Here is a 17,853-nt window from a genome sequence, read left to right as displayed (position 1 = left end):
CCTCCTCTAATTGTCACTGTTGAGGACAAACTCGTGCGTGATTTCGGCGACTATACTGCTACGGTTTCTTATGAATTCCGTAAAGCTGACCACCGTAGCATCATAGATGTATTGTCTAGCATGGTATGGGAGAACATCCTTGATCCAGATGACGTTGAGGCTGCAGCGCAAACCTTTTCACATGTCTTGGCATATGTCATTGACAGACACGTCCCGAAAAGAGCTCACCACAAAGTGTCTCACCCTCCCTGGCAGACGAGAGAGCTACGTAGGTTGAAGTCAATCAAGAGAGCAGCATTGAGAAGATTTACGAAGTATCGCACGCTTCCTCTGAAACTACATTATGTGAGGCTGAATCACATGTACCAGCGAGTCAATCGTGAATGCTTTTCAAGTTTCCAACGAGGCATCCAGCGCAAACTTAAGCTACACCCGAAATCGTTTTGGAACTACGTGAACGAGCAACGCAGGGAATCCGGCCTCCCATCGTCTATGGAATTCAACGGAGAAGTTGCTGCCACTGTTCAGGATATATGCCACCTTTTTTTTCCGAAAAGTTTGCCAGTGTATTCACTAATGAGACACTAACTGACGACCATATTAACCTGGCTGCCAGGAACGTTCCAGTAAACGATCAAACGCTGGGTGCAATTGATGTTAATGCTGAAATGATTTCTCATGCCGCGACTCTGCTCAAGTCATCCTTCAATCCTGGACCTGATGGAGTTCCATCTGTATTTTTGAAGAGACATATTGCTAGCTTGCTAATTCCGCTTCTTCGCCTGTTCCGAATGTCTCTCTCAGGTGGCATATTTCCATCTTGCTGGAAATTTGCGCACATGTTTTACGTCCACAAAAAAGGAAGGAAACGAGCTGTGGATAACTATCGAGGAATTACATCGTTAAGTGCCGTTTCGAAGCTATTATGCAACCGTTGCTGTCCCATTGCAAGCAGTATTTGAGTGCTGATCAACATGGGTTTACCGTCGGCCGCTCTACAACTACCAATCTGCTGTGTCTCACATCGTATATAACCGAAAGCATGTCGGATCGGGTTCAAACGGACGTTATTTATTCAGACCTATCCGCAGCATTCGACAAGTTGAACCATGCTTTTGCGATTGCTAAACTCGGCAGGCTCGGTGTATGCGGTAATCTTCTGAGTTGGTTTCGATCAAATCTTACCGGTCTTCAACTAAAAGTTGCCATGGGAGATTGCAGATCAGCTAGCTTCTTCGCCACATCAGGTATACCTCAGGGAAGCCACATGTTACCGTTAATTTTTATACTGTACTTCAACGACGTGCATCTGGTCATCGAAGCTCCTCGGTTATCATATGCAGATGACCACAAAATCTTCCTACGAATCTGCTCCATTGCTGACTGTCACTTTCTTCAACGTCAACTGAATGTATTCGCTAGTTGGTGCAGGTTAAACAGAATGGTAGTGAACCCAGCCAAATGCTCCGCTATTACGTTCTCACGAAAACAACAACCGATAATATTTAGCTATAACCTGCTTGGCTCGACAATCGAACGCGTGAATCAGGTGAAAGACTTGGGTGTGATCTTCGATTCGCAGCTTTCATTCAAGCAACACATTGCATATGTTGTTGATAAGGCGTCAAGAACTTTGGGATTCATTTTTAGGATAGCTAAAAACTTCACTGATATCTACTGTCTAAAATCTCTCTATTGTTCGCTTGTTCGATCGACGCTTGAGTATTGTTCAGCGGTTTGGAACCCAAACTACAACAACGGTGCCGAGAGAATTGAATCTGTTCAACGTCGCTTTCTTCGTTTTGCGTTGCGTAGGTTGCCTTGGAATGATCCGTTTCGATTAACAAGTTACGAAAGCCGTTGTCAACTTATCGACCTAGAACTTCTCCGGACTAGAAGAGACACAAACAGAGCCCTAACCGTGGCCGATATCCTACAAGGAAGGACAGATTGTGAGGCTATCCTGAGGCAAATTGACCTGAATGTTCAACCCCGACCGCTTCGTAATAACCTTATGCGAAGACTGCCTCTACGTCGCACAAATTATGGAGCGTACGGTGCGATTTGCGGACTACAGAGAACATTCAACAGAGTTGCATCTGTTTTCGACTTTCATCTCTCCCGTGATGCGCTTCGTCGAAATTTTTCTTCTGTTTTTCGCCGGCAGGAGTTAAGATATTGACTATAAGATATACGTTTTTTAATGTTTTTTTAATGTTATGACCATGCTTGAATGTACTTTTTTTACCATAGTTGATAAGGTTAAAATCATTGGGGCTTCATCCAGCCTGTTGATGTAAAACAACAATAAACAATAAACAACAATAAACAATCAGCAGTTCTTTCGGTCGATGCGTCGTCGGCTTTGGAAAGCAACCATTTCCTGATGAGTGTGTGAGTGCTGACCACGTTTTGCATCCATTGCTGCAATGGAAGCGCTCTGCCCCCCGATGGCGTATCTGCCATACAATGAAACCACTGGAAGCGGCTCCAGTTCTGATGGAGGAGGCTTTTTGGATAGCGGCAGATAAAGTGTTTACTGTGTTGTACCTTTTGACTATAGTTTTAAAATGCATTATATAGTGACCAAGAATCTTCGGCTCTGTAAAGTTAATTCGTTTTAGCCTAATCAAATAAATTAATAAACAAAAAAAAATGTAGAATTAAATGGAATATATGCTTTTTGCTGTTTTATAAAACTGTTCGTTGGGTTATTGATCTTGATGGCGTCCAAAAACTCTCTTGTGCATTTTGTGTGCCCTGGATTGAAGAAGATCGAAATATCTGCTCCCTAAAATCATTCTGACAATTGAAAGCAACATGTCTGTTGTCATAGGTGATTCACTTCTACACAAATCTCAAAGAGAATTTGCAAAATAAGACGATTGTTCGCATCAAATATCACTCCTACGCAATTCATTTACCCGAAGTGATATTCAAACGAAGAAAGCTGGAGATTGTATGAGCACCGAATACAGGTTCCAGATCACACACAGCATCCAGTTGACTACCAGGAAAGAAATTCCTTTCCTATAAAGCCGCCACAGCAGTTAACCTTTTTCACAATAATTCCACCGAATGGCAATATCGCTATTATTGCCGTCTGCGTAGTCGAAGGTATTTTCCGTCTCTGTTGTTACCCGATCGGCTCTGGTTGCTGTAGAGCGTGGCTGCCATTGCACTTGAAATTTATTACCACAACATCAACTGCCTACACGTAAAGGCTGCAGCTGATGCTAGGAATGGCGTTGCCGGTTATTCGAATGAGTAGCTACTTTTTCTCATAAATGTGCTTTCTTGACACCCGCCACCCGGTTGGAGATGAGATGGAATCTTTTGAATGTTTCGTAAATATCGTAAGTTCGATTTAACCCAAAACTAGTTGTTTCGCGAGATTTTCCGAAATGTTTGTAATAACACAAATGTTCCGTTATTTCCACTAAAATAATCAGGCATTTAACTCCCGAGTATTCATCTAAAGCCTAGCACTGCAAACATATTATCTCGTGTGTATTCTTAGCACGATCACTTAGCACGTTCGTTCATTTGCGTTTTGTGCCAAATCATTCCGCCGGTTGAGATCATTCTCGGGAGCAGTGTAAGTGTGTCTTTGAGTGGAGGTCTGCACAAAGATTTGCGTGACAATCGTCGCTGCTGTGCCATACTGGTGTCGTAGAAGCTTTTTGCAAAAGTGTCGTACAGAAAGAATAGATTTAGCCAAACATTAGTTCCAATACAAGGTCTAAATTTAAATATTTTAAATAATTTCAATACTACTCTAAAAGGTTGTAAACATGATTTTTACAACTAATTTTCATCAACTCGAGTAAAGTGTCCTTGAAAAAGTTTAGGTTTAAGGACCTTTTTTAACTTTCAAGTTACGAATTCAAATCTCATCCCGGGCGTGATCAGAGATTTTATACCTAGGAAAATTCCAACGGTGACGACTGGGATTGAACCCAGGCCCTTTGAAGTGCAAGGCAGTCACGCTTACCATCACCGACACCGGTTTTCCTAAGTCTAGAAACGCATCAATTCGGAATTTTTGACTTCGTATAATTTCGGTTTCAGATATTTATCGAATGGTATGAAAGGTCAAATCATATGTAGCCCCGGAACTTTTATCCAAGTGTGCAAAACTGATTTTAAAGCTTTTAGTTTCACGGTCGTATAATACGGTAAATAAATTCTAAAATAAAAAAAAATATTCCAAAAGTCTTTTAGAAACAACAACAGCAACAACAATAGGCACGTCGATCAATTTTGTCAATCCCATTCAACCTCACCACATGTCAGAATTGAGCAAACACCACTGCTCATGAAGATCTGAAATCTTGATCAGCTACGCGGGAATCCCAAGCACACAGTTGTTTGCAACTAGAACCATTTGAGTCAATGCCCCTCCGCGCTGATTACGAGCTCTATGCAGATGTGTGTATGAACAGTGGTGGTATGATGGCGTTTCTCCACCGCCATATATACTGAGCTTTCATTTGATGTATTAATTTGTTTACCGGCTAGCGATCTTATCTTCTGTCCTAACCAATAATCAGAAGTCAGAGGAATCAATTTCATGACTGAACGGTCATAAATGCGACGTGAAACTGACTGTTTTTTTTTCAGCTCTGATGTTTATCGATTACCATCACATGCGACTAATGGGGATCTTCTCTTTCATTGTTCTGTTCTGATTCTTCTGTATTAAAATCCAGCAATGCAAAGCAACAACTCGACGGTCGATTATGAGCACATTCTGCAATGGTGGTAATGCTCGAACGAACAGGCCATTGCTATATGGAATACTGTTCAATGCTGCAGCTCAGTCTGCTTTTAATCCCTTTCGAATGGTAAGTGTCGTCATAATACACAATAAGAAGGTCATAAACAGTGCTGTGGTTGTGGGTAGTCGTGCGTAGGCGACGATTACGTAGCTCCAAACCAAAAAAAAAATGCAAAATAGGTCAAATAGAGCAATTCAAAAATATGTATACAAGCTTAAATGAGAGCAAATTCTAGGTTTAAAAAATACACTGCACATAACTATTTAAGTTACCTTCGAACACTTGCGTCTCTGATTAACAAGTTCGGAGAAAACTTGGAGAAATGTTAAATTTAAAATACTAGCTTCTCTAATATACATATGAAAATGGAAAAAAATTAAAAATTTGAAATGGCTTGCGCCCCTGGTAGACATTTTTTTTTAATGAATTGATTTATTTGTACAGGCTCAATCGAATAAACTTTACAGAGCCAAGTTATCATTTTCGTTATACATACTTAATCCTAATCTTAAATCTAGAGTTACAGGGATTAAACCGAATACTCGCGGTCGTCTCGAGGTTTGTGGAGATTTACAATTTTATGGATGGGGAGAGGGAGAAGGAGATTTCACTATTTCTAGAACATGAACTTATTTCTATTCAACTTGTTACCAGCTGTATAATTTTACAATTATTACAAAAAAAAAAATTAAAAAAAACCAAACACGCAAAGTACAAACTAATCACAAAGTTAATCAAACTTACAATCTAAGGTTAACATTCTTCAGGAAAACATATATAAGTTTCATAAACTCCAGATCGCGTCTAGCCAAAACATCCCGAACTGGAACATTAGGTTGTCTATCTCGAACCCGAAGGGAATCGTACAGCTTAGATCTGACTCCACGATGCTCAGTACAAGACCAAATGATGTGATCTGCGTCTTGGTAACCTTGTCCACATTCACAGAGATTGCTGTCCCCCAGCCCAACACGGAACAAGTGAGAGTTTAACGAATAGTGATTGGACATGAATGAAGTCTCGACCCACATCCAACCCTTTGAACCAAGGACTCTTCGACACCTTAGGGATGATCGAATATAGCCATCGTCCCAAACTCCCTTCACTCCATTTATTCTGCCAGCTGGCGAGCGACTGTTGACGATAAATAAAGAAAAATTCATTGAAGGCGATTTGTCGATCGTAAATATCGCCTTGGGCGCTATCACCTTAGCAAGTAGAGCTTCCATATCCCGACGGTTCTCAGCATCCCAGGATTCGGGATATCAAAAACTTTGTTCCCGGGAAATCCCGGGATCCCGGGATAAATAAACAACTGCAAATTTCAATAACCTCTTCTCACATTTTTATTTATCCATTTTATTTTATGCATTTCTGCGAAATCGTACATTTCTACTGATCAATTCTTTTGAAATATGACTTCAAAGTGAAAGCACATTCATGCTAGCATCAGACAAAGAGGAACGCTTCTTGTTACAAAAATTTGATGTATCCGAGAAAACTCGCTCACTGTCGGTAGAGGTAGGCTTAATGGATGTTAAGTTGTCTAACAGTTTTTGCAAGTTGTTAGACAATTTTCCGCTTAGCTCATACAGCATCACCTCCTTTTGGATAATTTTTCCACGGTCTACTGAATCAGTTGATGCGTTGTGTAGGTCAGAATGTTCCTTAATAGCACATTCTAGTTCTTGCTGGAGAGTTAGGTTCTCCCGGTCCATCGATGAATTGATAGAGTTAGATGATTCTCCTGTCTCTGGCCCATGTTCTACCATCTTAAGCAACCAATCAGATTCCTTCATAAATTTCATCAACTGCGACCTGGAGCACGTTGGCATTTCGCTGGTTGAGCCCATGTGTTTAATTTTTAAAAACTTCATTAATGAGACCAGTTCCTTATTTCGTCGCGAACAAATCCTGTCGTAAATGGCGTCATGCAACTCGTTTGCAATTGCGTTGTTCTGCTACTTTAGTTTCGAAAGTAAAAAGCTCAAACTCCCTTCAGCAGTTAGCAGAGTCGCATCTCGTCTGCCTATTGCTTCAGATACCAATCTAATTGGTTGCAATGCATCAAAAAGTATCTGAAGACTATGCATGTCATTGTCAGACAGTGGATTGCGCTGTCCAAGCTCGGTTAGTGTCTCCTTGATGCTTTCATAGACACGTAGGAATCGTTCGACCATCTGTTCAGTGCTGTTCCACCTAGTCGTGACGTCAATTATCAATTGCAGCGGTTTTGTATGAGCAGCGATTATCTTATCGTGCAAGATCCCATTTTTCACCGGCGATTGCCGAAAAATCTTGACAATTTTTCGGACATGCCTCAGAATTTCAGCAAAACGCGTTCGATAAAGCGCTAAAAAATAAAAGTACAACTAATTTTCAAGTAAAGTACATTAATAAAAATAACATGCCAGATGGTGTGTCAGTTTCTTCATCGGAGTATTCGTCATAATTGCAGTCACCGTCGGTATCGTCTGTGGAATCAGTCATAGCAGAGTTGTCTTTCCGGAGGACATCCATCACCGCTAAATGAAGCCCATGGTTGTAGCACAGTTGGTGACAGAACTCTGACTCCCTTCCAAACTTCACCATTACGGCAGCTCCGTCAGTTGTAGCAGCAGCAATATTTGTCCATGGTAAGCCAAAACTTGAGGTAACGATGTTTACAGCCTCTCGGAATTTTTCAGCCGGAAGAGACCCATGAGCACGAACCAGCCCGAGATTGAACATGACCCCGTCGAAGCAGTGCACATTGACATTGATAAACCGTTTATTACTGATGCTGGTCCACTCATCCAAAGTGAGGCTCATACATTCACCCCCTCCTACTCGCTTTGCAATTTCGTTCTTGGTGAGATCTTTTGCTTTATTCCAAAACTCGTGTACCAGTTTCATCACAGCTATGTTTGATTTTGGGAGTTGCATACCACGAGCGGAAATTGACTGGCGGATAAACTCACTTTTCGTTATAGCGTGGATTGAAAATCCGTCAAGTGCAGCAAGCCGTGCTACAATCTCTTCCAAAGACTGACGTTTAATGAATTGCATCACTGTGGTGGATCCTCCAGGTCTCGATACTTTACTTGAGGTTGGTGCAGATGTTGGTTGATGATCTTCAGATGTCGGTCGCTTTAGGGTAATTTTGTGCTTATTTTGCAAGTGGCGTAATAATCCACTGGTGGATGATCCCTTGCAGGAAAGTTGCTGTGGGCATTTGGAACATTGTGCTTTTTCACCATCAGCGGGAAGCTTCGTAAAATATTGCCAAACGTCCGCCATTTCTGCAAATCAAACAAATCAAAAAAAAAAAAAGTATTTCAACTGGATATGAAAGACAAATAACTTACCGTTTTCAAGCAGATTTGGAACTTTTTACTGTCGTATTTAACGACAGCAAAACTGGATCTTTTTCGAGGTTGGACTTTTCGGGGTTTCACTTCTAAATCACATTCTCGATCGTAGTAGGCGATCAGTCTCGCTTGCCGGTTTTGCTTGTTCCCTTGGTAACCGTCGAACGACAAGAGGGCTTGCTGGCTCGTCGGTCGGATGATCGGCTGATGATTTTCACTGGTATATACGGTGCTGCGTTCTTTACGGAATCAGACTGGAGAATGACCCACATGAAATATGCACCCTCTTTAAATAGCCGATAGCTTTTGCACTTCAACCAATCATAATTCGCAAAGGTGAATTCTTTCTCTCATTGAAGATTTGCTAATATTTTTATTACTGCTAATATTATTATATTTATAAATGAAGTAAAAATCCAGTAAATCAATGGAAGCATGGTTCTTTCTTTTTGTCTTGATAAAAATAACTGTATTATTTTCAAATTTGCATGCACCCATCATAACTTTGTCCAATATTAATCAAGAATCAAATCAACAAATGAAAACGAATAATTAAATGATGACTTGTTCCACGTCATTTGCGAATAATTATCCTACAGTGGAACATAATTTGTGTATAAAATATGAATTAAAAAAATTAATCCCGGGATGAACGGGATCCCGGGTTTGAAAACCTTTTTTCCCGGGATTCGGGAAACCCGGGAAATGAAAAAATCCCGGGATTTTTCATCCCGGGACATCCCGGTATGGAAGCTCTATTAGCAAGTGAGTCCGCCTTCTCATTGCCCGGAATCGAGCAATGAGATGAGACCCATGCAAAAGTGATGACAAAAGATCTTAAAGGTAAAGCACCTAGAAGACCTCGTATTTTCATGAGCAAAAAGGAGTAGTGCTTTACCAGCCTCAGAACTGAGGCTATCCGTAAAAATAAAGTAGTGTTTTGGTGGTTTCTACCGTTTAATGTATTGCCGCCAGCTCAGCAACATATACGGAACAAGGAGCTTAAAGCATTCGAGAGGCGCTATGAAATTCGTTATAAATACCAAAACCAGCGGGCGCCTCTATTAGTGATCCATCTGTGAAGAACGATTTTGCGGAATCAACTTGGCCATACTTTTCAGTGTTTAATGACGGAACAATCATGGACCGATGATGTTCTGGGATTCCACGAATCTCTTGCGTCATAGATCAATTAAAACTAACTGAATAGACGAAGTCGGAGAAGCATACACGATGAGGATTATGCTGTGAAGGGCTGACATCCTGTGTTATGTACACGTAGTACATAGGCATGAAACGAGTTTGAGGGTTGAGCTCAAGAAGCATCTCAAAGTTTTCGATTACCAGTGGTTCATAAATTCACAACAAGTGAGGAGCCTGAGGGACAATTCCGAAAACTGATCTAATAGTGGCAACATGCCCGCCAACACTTCATGCTGGTAGACATGCATTTAGGTAAAAATCTGCGCCCCTAATAAGCATGCCCAGGGTGAAATTGAAAAATAATAAATTTGGTATGGCTAGCACCCCTGGCACAATGGTCCCAAAGCCTTATTTAGGAAGACAAAAATGCTTGCGCTAAAACCGTTGGTTTTAGGCATAAGATGTCTTGGGGAAAGTTTCTTCATATTTTTTTGGTCAATATTTTCATGTTAGTGAAATTATTGTGATCCATAAAATTGGTGAATTGAAAATGCGAACTTTTTTATTGTTTGAGATAGATCAATGCAATGTTCTATAAAGTTGCAGAAAAATCAATTTGCAACAACTTTGCTCAAGACACCAAATTTCCATCTCACAAGCACAAAAATCTCTCTCGCAGTTTTCCCACCATAAATGTACAAAACAACGATCTTTCGAATGGAATTAAAAGTTTGCAAATCGGTTTGCTCTTTTTAGAGATATTGACAATTAAAAAGTGCCATTTTTTAAAAGAAAAAATCCGTTCACTTTCGAATAAAAAAAGATAGAAACTTAGTTGCTTCAGCAAAAAATACTTGTCATTGAAAGTTCTAAAAGTGTCTAGAACATAGTTTTTAAGAGAAATGAAAAGATATTCATAGAAAGCCAATTTTTCAGGGGCCACCCTAACCTGCTTGTTTAAAAAAAATCATAACTCATGAACCATAAGAGATGGAAATTTGGTGTCATGGGCAAAGTTGCTGCAAATTGATTTTTCTAGAACAGTGCATTGGTCTATCTCAAACAATAAAATAAGTTCACATTTTCAATTCACCAATTTTATGGACCACCCTAATTTCATAATTTCACTAACATGAAAAGATTAGTCAAAAAATATAAAGAAACTTTCCGCAAAACACCATATGCCTAAAACCAACGGTTTTAGCGCAAACATTTTTGTCTTCCTAAATACGGCTTTGGGACCATTGTGCCTGGTAAACATGCTACACTCAAAAAATTGCACACGTTTGTTCGAAGTGTTTAAACACTTGATTTTTTAAATGCACAATCACATTTACTTTAAGTGTATTTCATCTTGGTTCAATGTGTTATACACGTTAATTTCTGGTGTTTCAAACTTTGAAATGTTGAAAATCATTCACTATATATTCAAGTGTATAGCACATTGAATCACACTACTGTTCAAAACAGATGGATTTAAAGTGTTTTGCATTTCAATACGATGTGAATTGCGTGCTCAGAAAGGTAAACATCGAAAACAAGACTTGTGACTTTATCCTATCAACCCGTCTCATATATGAGAACAACCGTGCCACAGTGAGATCGAACGAAGACTCCGGCAGCAGTACACCCCAATAGTTCATGATCGAATCCCAAATCAGATCCATTAAAAAGATATGTGACAGATCTGGCCTCTGGCAGTTTTGTTTATATATTTGTCGATACATTTTTAGAGTCGGTAAAGTAGAAGTTGATAAAGTAGAATATTGTAGAATATTGAACTATGATGTGCAAAGCTATTGATATCACCATATGAGGCACATAGAATCCAAGTGTGTCACAATTCAAATCCATAATGTTCGGGCATGGTTCATAGCATAAAATTCACACATGAAATGGATGTGTTTCACAATATGCGCAAAATTAAGTGTGAAACATATGATGATGACGTGTGGAATTTTTTGAGTGTATGAGAAAAATTGATCAAAACCGTTAAATTTTAAGTGGCTATCGCCCTTGAAATGAATTGCGCCCTTAATCAATATGTTCAGGAAATAATAAAAAATATTCAAAATGGCTAGTAGACAAGTTCATGGAAAAAATTTAAAAAAAATGTTATATTTAAAATGGCTTGTACTCCTAGCTAACATGCTCAGGAAAAAATCTAAATACTTTTAAATGGCTACCGCCCATAAAAATCATGTTAAGGGAAAAATTGAAAAAAAAATGTACTTGTCAGGGAAAATTGCAAAAACAAAATTGCGCCCTTTGTAGAAAACATCAGGGAAAAAAAATAAAATGATAAACATGACCAGATAAAATTTGATCAAAATCGATAAATTTGAAGTAGCTTGCGCCCCTGAAATTCATAGTGTCCCTGGTAAACAAGTTCACGGAAATTAAAAAAAAAATGTTAAATTTAAAATGGCTTGCGTGCCAAGGTCGTGGTTAGTCAAAGTTAGTCGGCAACAATCCTTTTATGAAAATATCATGTGAAAAATTGTCACCACCAATTATGAAAAGGGAGGACCAAGGTGAAAATGTCATATGAAAAATGGTCACCTCCAAGTAAAGGTCCAACCGTGCATTTGTCCGTTTAGAACTAAACATTATTTCTCAAGTCAACATGTTGTATCGGTCTCATTTTCATTAGCCTAGACCACACACTGATTTCACCTTGCACAAAGAGTGAAATGTGGTTATTGATCAGATGCAGTAGCTAACAACAAGCCAACCACCACTTGCAGAAGCGACGTTCCGCTTAACAACCATCTGTTAAACAAGACTCACGACTGCCGTCCATCCCCGTCCCCATCCTTGCTGCAGCAAATCAAGGTCACCGAGCTGCGCACATTAGCATTTCCCGATCCAAAGTAATCAGTAAACCCTTCCCACATCATGAATCTATTTACTATCTCTGTTTACTTTCTTTCCCCTACCCATCGTAACAGCGTCACGGGCAACCATGATTAACCAGCAACTAGAAGCCAATTAATCATCATCAACCGGCTCTAAAGTGATGAACAAGCTCCACGTTTAATAGGAAATAAATAAAAATAAATACCAACAAACCAGCTCCACGGAGCTGACAGAGATTGAACTTCAAGAGGCTCGACCGATAGCCAAAGCCAAAGCTGCAGCAGACTCGAATCGATGACTGATAAGCGCGGTGCGATGATGCACTGGCTTTCTTTCTTCCAGGTGGTGTGAGGTTTATTTATTCTCTGAATTAGTAGAGTAGAGAGTACGATCCAAGATACACTGCATACCTATATGAATAAGTTTTTCTGGTTATTCTGGAATTTGTGAGCTGTTTCAAAGTCAACTTCTTTCATCATTCATTGAGAGTTCTTTTGCATATTGTATTTGCTACTTCGTTACTAATCAAACTTATAGTAATATTTGAAAATTTCAACTACCAGCGCGAGCAGGTTTTTAAATATAAAATTAAAAGTTCAACTATCTGAAATTAATTTTTTTTTCCGTCGATTTTGTTTTCCGTACTTATTTAGTACCAATGCTACTGACGCCAGGGAGGCAGCTCGCACATCTGGACTCTACCTATCGACCCATCAACTCATGGACCGGGGATCGATGACGTTACTTCTCTTCCGAAGGAAGGTGTGATCAGAGCCTCAGAAAATCCTGGCGGCGCCGACTGGGATTGAACCCAGGCCCTTTGGGGGTGATAGACGATATAATTTGCATCGTTCTGATGAATGCAAGTTTCATTGAAAATTAATTAAAGCCTGAAAATTGCACCACAAAGGTGCATGGTGAAAAAATCTTCCCTGGAAATTTTTGGTGAATGGAGGAGCATGCTTTATTGAAAATTTCTGGTGCAAAATTTGCACCACTCTGATAAATGAAGTGAATGGAAAATTTCTGGTGGAAAACTTGCACTGGTCAGGTAAATGAAGGCACAAGCTTTATTTAAATTAAGCTATATTGAAAATTTCTGGTGGAAAATTTGCATCGTTCTGATCAATTTAAATTTTCTGGTATAAAATTATATGGGGGCAAGTTTGTATTGAAAATTTCTGGTGTAAGATTTGCAACAATCTGCTGCATGGAGATTCCTGATGTTAAAATTGCACAGTTCTGGTGAATGGAGGGGCAAGCTTTATTGAACATTTCTGGTAGAAAAACTACAACGTTTTGGTGAATGGGCGGGCAACTTAAACATGACTTCCGAGGAGAACCTCAAGGGTATTGAATTCAGATGACAGTTTTTAAAAGAAAAGATTTCTGGGGATGATTCCATGAAAATTATGCGAATAATTTCTAGAGAATCCTGCAGATAGTTCCAAGATAATTTCGAAAAGAATACCGAGAGAATCAAATTTTGAATGAAATTCCAAAGGGATGTTCAGAAAATTTCAAGCGAATTCCGAAGATAATTTCGAGCTCATTCTGGGAAAAATTTCTGGAGAATGCAGAGGAAATTCTTCTGAAACTCTAGGGGTTCCAACGTTTGGTGAGAAAAAAAGGTTCTTAAATATTCTGAGAAGAACCTCAAGGATATTCAATTCTTATGAGAGTTCTAAAATATTTCTGGGGAGAATTCAAAGAAAATTCTGCGGATAATTTCTATTGCATCTTACGGATAGTTCCAAGCTAATTTTAAAAAGAATGCGGTAAATTGAAAAGGGATTTTTAGCAAAACTTCTGAGAAGAATTTCTAAAGAGCTCTTAGGAGAGTTCTAAAAAAATCCGAGAAGAACCTCAAGGATATTGAATTCTGTGGACAGTTCCAAAGGATTTCTGGGTAGTATTTCTAGTGAATCCTGCAAATAGTTCCAAGATAATTCCAAAAAGAATACCGAGAAAATTGAATTTTGAGTGAAATTTCAAAGGGATTTTGAGGAAAATTTCAAGGGAGTACCGTTAATTTCTGGCTCATTCCGGTATGTTTTTTTTTTAGGAAACTCTCCTGAAACTCTAAAAGAATTCATGTTGTAATGGAGATTTGTGCTGTTGGATGCGGGAGGAGATTGGAGGGCGGGTGTTTGACGCATAGAGCCTGTCAATTTCGATTTCAGAGTGCCGCAGTCGGCGGTTTTATGATTCGTGAGTGCTCGCGATTCATAGAATCGTTGATTGTGACTGCAAGTGGGTTTGGCGGGTTTTGTGTGTCGGACGCTTGCTTTTTGGCCTCTTCTTGTGTCTAACATGTGCAGAGTATCATTATAGCGTCTAATGGTTTTAAAATTCCTGGATGCGTGAAATTTATTTGTGAGAATATCTTTTTGAGATTTTAGTAGTCACGTTTTGTTTGTAGTTTATATTTTATTTCTTTCATGTAATTATCGTAAATAATAGTTATTCAACAATAGATAGTTCATTCATAAATTCGTACTTTGACGCGAAGCGCTGTGGATTATGAGATGCTCGATGACCCTGGAGGGATCGATTTTGCTTACTGAGCAGAAAATCATGGATTTAACCCCAAGCTCTTCCACAGCACAATAAATCGCCACCATCATTTGTATATTTGATATTGAATATTAACCTCAGAAACTATTTGCATACCAAGCGAAAACGTAGCCCTGTATTATCGCGAAGCGTTATGGTTCTGAGATGCTCGATGACCCTGGAGGGATCGTGTTTGCTTACTGAGCAGAAAATCATGGGTTTAATCCCAAGCTCTCCGTCATGACTCTTAAAATTCATGATCACTAAACAAAATGAACATGTTCTTTCGATAGCCAGCTATCGAGAGATTAAATAAACAACAAATAAACAATACATACTTTTGGTTGCATCGCCAACTTGAGGTGAATCCTAACCGAATACCCTACCCAACTCTTCAACTCCGTAGCACTTATGAGGGTGTCGCTAAGTCGGCGGCCTCTCGTTAAGTAAGTACTACATCAACATTTCCTTTCCTATCCCTAGTTATGGTAAAGATGGGCGTGGCCGGGAATAGCGACAGTCATGCTTCTGTTACTCTTGTTTAGATTGGAACCAATGTTTACTCCCCAGCATTATTCCTGAAAGTAGTCTAACTGAGAATTTCAGAAGAGACGTGAGTGTCGCTAGTATCCAATCTACGAAGTATATCATAACAACGCTAACGCTAACGCTAACGCTAACTCTCCTGAAACTCTAAGAGAATTTCAGTTCAAAGGTGTTCTGAGTCAAGAAGAGTTCTAAAAATAATTCCAGATGACTTCTGAGAAGAATTTCAAAAGAGCTCATAGAGTTCTAAAAATTTCGAAAAGAATCTGTTCAAAGTTTAAAGACAGTCACGCTAGTGACCAAAGAGCATCCTATTAGATGATTTTGCGGGTGAGAAATACTAGAATATGTATACTTAAATTGAAATCATCTCAAACACATGCATTAAGAGCCACCTTAAGTTTATGGAACGTAACAGTGGATACATCATCGAGAAGAATATCACATGCCAACAAATAAGCCTTGAATAGTTTAATTTTAGCGTCAGTTCTAAGAAGTGATGATTTATTTATTTAACATTCATGTGACTGTTGTCTACATGAAATAATCTTAAAAACTTTACCATGCATGCATTTCTAATTAGAGTCAAAAAGCGAACAGAAGGTTCCCCAAATTCAAACAATTCTACAACAGCCGTGAACGTACGCATCATAGTTGTTAGTGGTTCGTTGTAACATAACGCTATTCGATGGTAACGTGGTTGAAGTAGGGTACTACTTCGTAATGTTCTCGACGATACTCGGATATCTAACAGCGATATAAGACTGCCCAGAAGCACCCATTTATCAGCAAGGCAAACAAAGCTAAACGGATTAAGTTTGAAGGTGCATGCTGATAAGCCCCTAGAGTTCAGGAAAACGATTCACGGACAAATCGAGCTTCAGAAGCGCCACATCCAAGGTACGGTGAAGCATGGAGAAGGAAAATTTCTTTCATGCTGATATTTAAAATCATTCATTTATGAGATATGATTTCATAAATCACAAAAGTACGAAAACAAAATCATCGTTACAACATTTGAACAACTCAACACAGATCGATCCCAACTACCTCAGATTTTTCGATCCTAAAATGTCATTGAGGGAATCTTCCCAGAGGGCGCGCCACTTACCAGGGCATAGACAAACATTCCGAAAACAACTTGACCGTGTCGGACTTCCTTTCTGTTTACCCGCCACCATCATCGGAAGGCAAATGGAATTGAGCTGTAGCTCCTCAGCAGAAAGTAAAAACGAATTTAATATAGCGAGATAAACAAACTCGTGACTTTAACGATATCTTTCACTTTTGGATGCTGGTTGGCTCAGATCTTTCCTGGCTCTGTATCGTGTACAACCGAGTGGGTAGGACCATTTCGCCGACCTTTAGCTAGTTCGGAGACTGCATAATCGTGTGAAGATTTTTACGGGCGCCCAGTTATGCGACGATTATGATGAAAGTTCGTGTAGCCGCAAGCAATGGCTGGTTGGTTTTTGATATTCCTTTTCGTTTTGAGTTATCAATTGCGTATGTTGAGTAATGACAGTTTTTATCATTTTTCATTTCATGTCTACAAAGTATGTATTCCGAAAGAGTTTAATGTAGCCAATAAACCAACCTGTACCAAGATCCAATGTCCAGATAGTTAGAGAAATTATTGCACCATACTAATGAACCAAGCCGGCAAGAGTCACAAACGCTGATGTCGGTAGGAGTGCATTTGAACTTTGATTACTCCCTTTCACTTGACTTTTTCAAGTACCCTCCTCTTGACGAGGAGTCGATTCACTTTAAAGTACCCCTTGCACAGCCTTGAACGATAACTTCCTATAATTTTTTTTTAGTCTTCCTGCTTCCTCACTCGAGTGGGTGATTTATCCAACTCCAAGTGCTTTCGTAATCTAATCGGTTTGGCACCCCTCCCCCAGGACAAGGTCAAACGAGTTGGTGAATATCATCGCGGATAGCTTGCTCTCTCCGAAAGGCAATTGAATATGAATCGCGTCGGTGCATAACGAAGAATGCACCCAACACACGTTCAGAGAAAAACCAACAACCTCTACGAGCCTGACAGAGCACGTGGAAGGTGGCAGAAGGAAAAGATGAAAGATGCATTCCAGCGGTAATAGGCCATTAAGGGCAACAGCTGTCTCAGAGTAGCGATGCTGCTGAAAATGAAAATTAATCTTGAGTGATGGTTGAAAAATGCAAGGCAGAAGGTAGGTATCGAATAACAAGCGGTGCTTAGAAGACACCTTAAGCATTTCCCATGAGTCTGCTCAAGGCGTTTGCGAACTGTCTTCGGTTGATGGTTGGCACGCGTCCTCGAGACAATGAGCAGAGGTTGCTCTTGTCACGTTTGCTTGTGTATTTTAGCTTCCTTTTAATTACAAACTATATAGGCCGGCACAAATCAATACTTTTACTTTGGTCACACCACATTCGAATCTGGTGAGGGAGGTACAGTAAAATATAATTTAAACAAATCAATTTTCTGAATTTCCAAGTGTACCATCATACCATCGTGTACATCATGACAGGTACACCTGCCATTTAAGAAATCTCCAAATTCAGAAAATTGTTTAACTTCAAGATAATCCGAGGGGCTGGCCATAAACTCTTCCTGACCCTACATGGAA

The 17,853-nt window shown here is 39.6% G+C and overlaps 1 long non-coding RNA gene across 1 annotated transcript; it reads right to left on the bottom strand.

Moving 5' to 3' along the window:
• Nucleotides 1-10,536: 10,536 nt before the first annotated feature.
• On the bottom strand, nucleotides 10,537-11,043 carry LOC135714525 (uncharacterized). Its single transcript, XR_010518845.1, has 2 exons — nucleotides 11,000-11,043; nucleotides 10,537-10,887 (listed from the first exon to the last, which is right to left on the bottom strand). It is a non-coding gene; the product is annotated as an uncharacterized LOC135714525 (long non-coding RNA).
• Nucleotides 11,044-17,853: the final 6,810 nt, after the last annotated feature.

This window comes from Ochlerotatus camptorhynchus, unplaced genomic scaffold, assembly GCF_037179485.1.
Source record: "Ochlerotatus camptorhynchus isolate MF236.1 unplaced genomic scaffold, CSIRO-AGI_Acam_v1.1 ptg000658l, whole genome shotgun sequence".
Lineage (NCBI taxonomy): Eukaryota > Metazoa > Arthropoda > Insecta > Diptera > Culicidae > Ochlerotatus > Ochlerotatus camptorhynchus.
The sequence above is the reverse complement of the archived record's forward strand: the minus strand, read 5'-3'. Positions and strand labels throughout refer to the sequence as shown.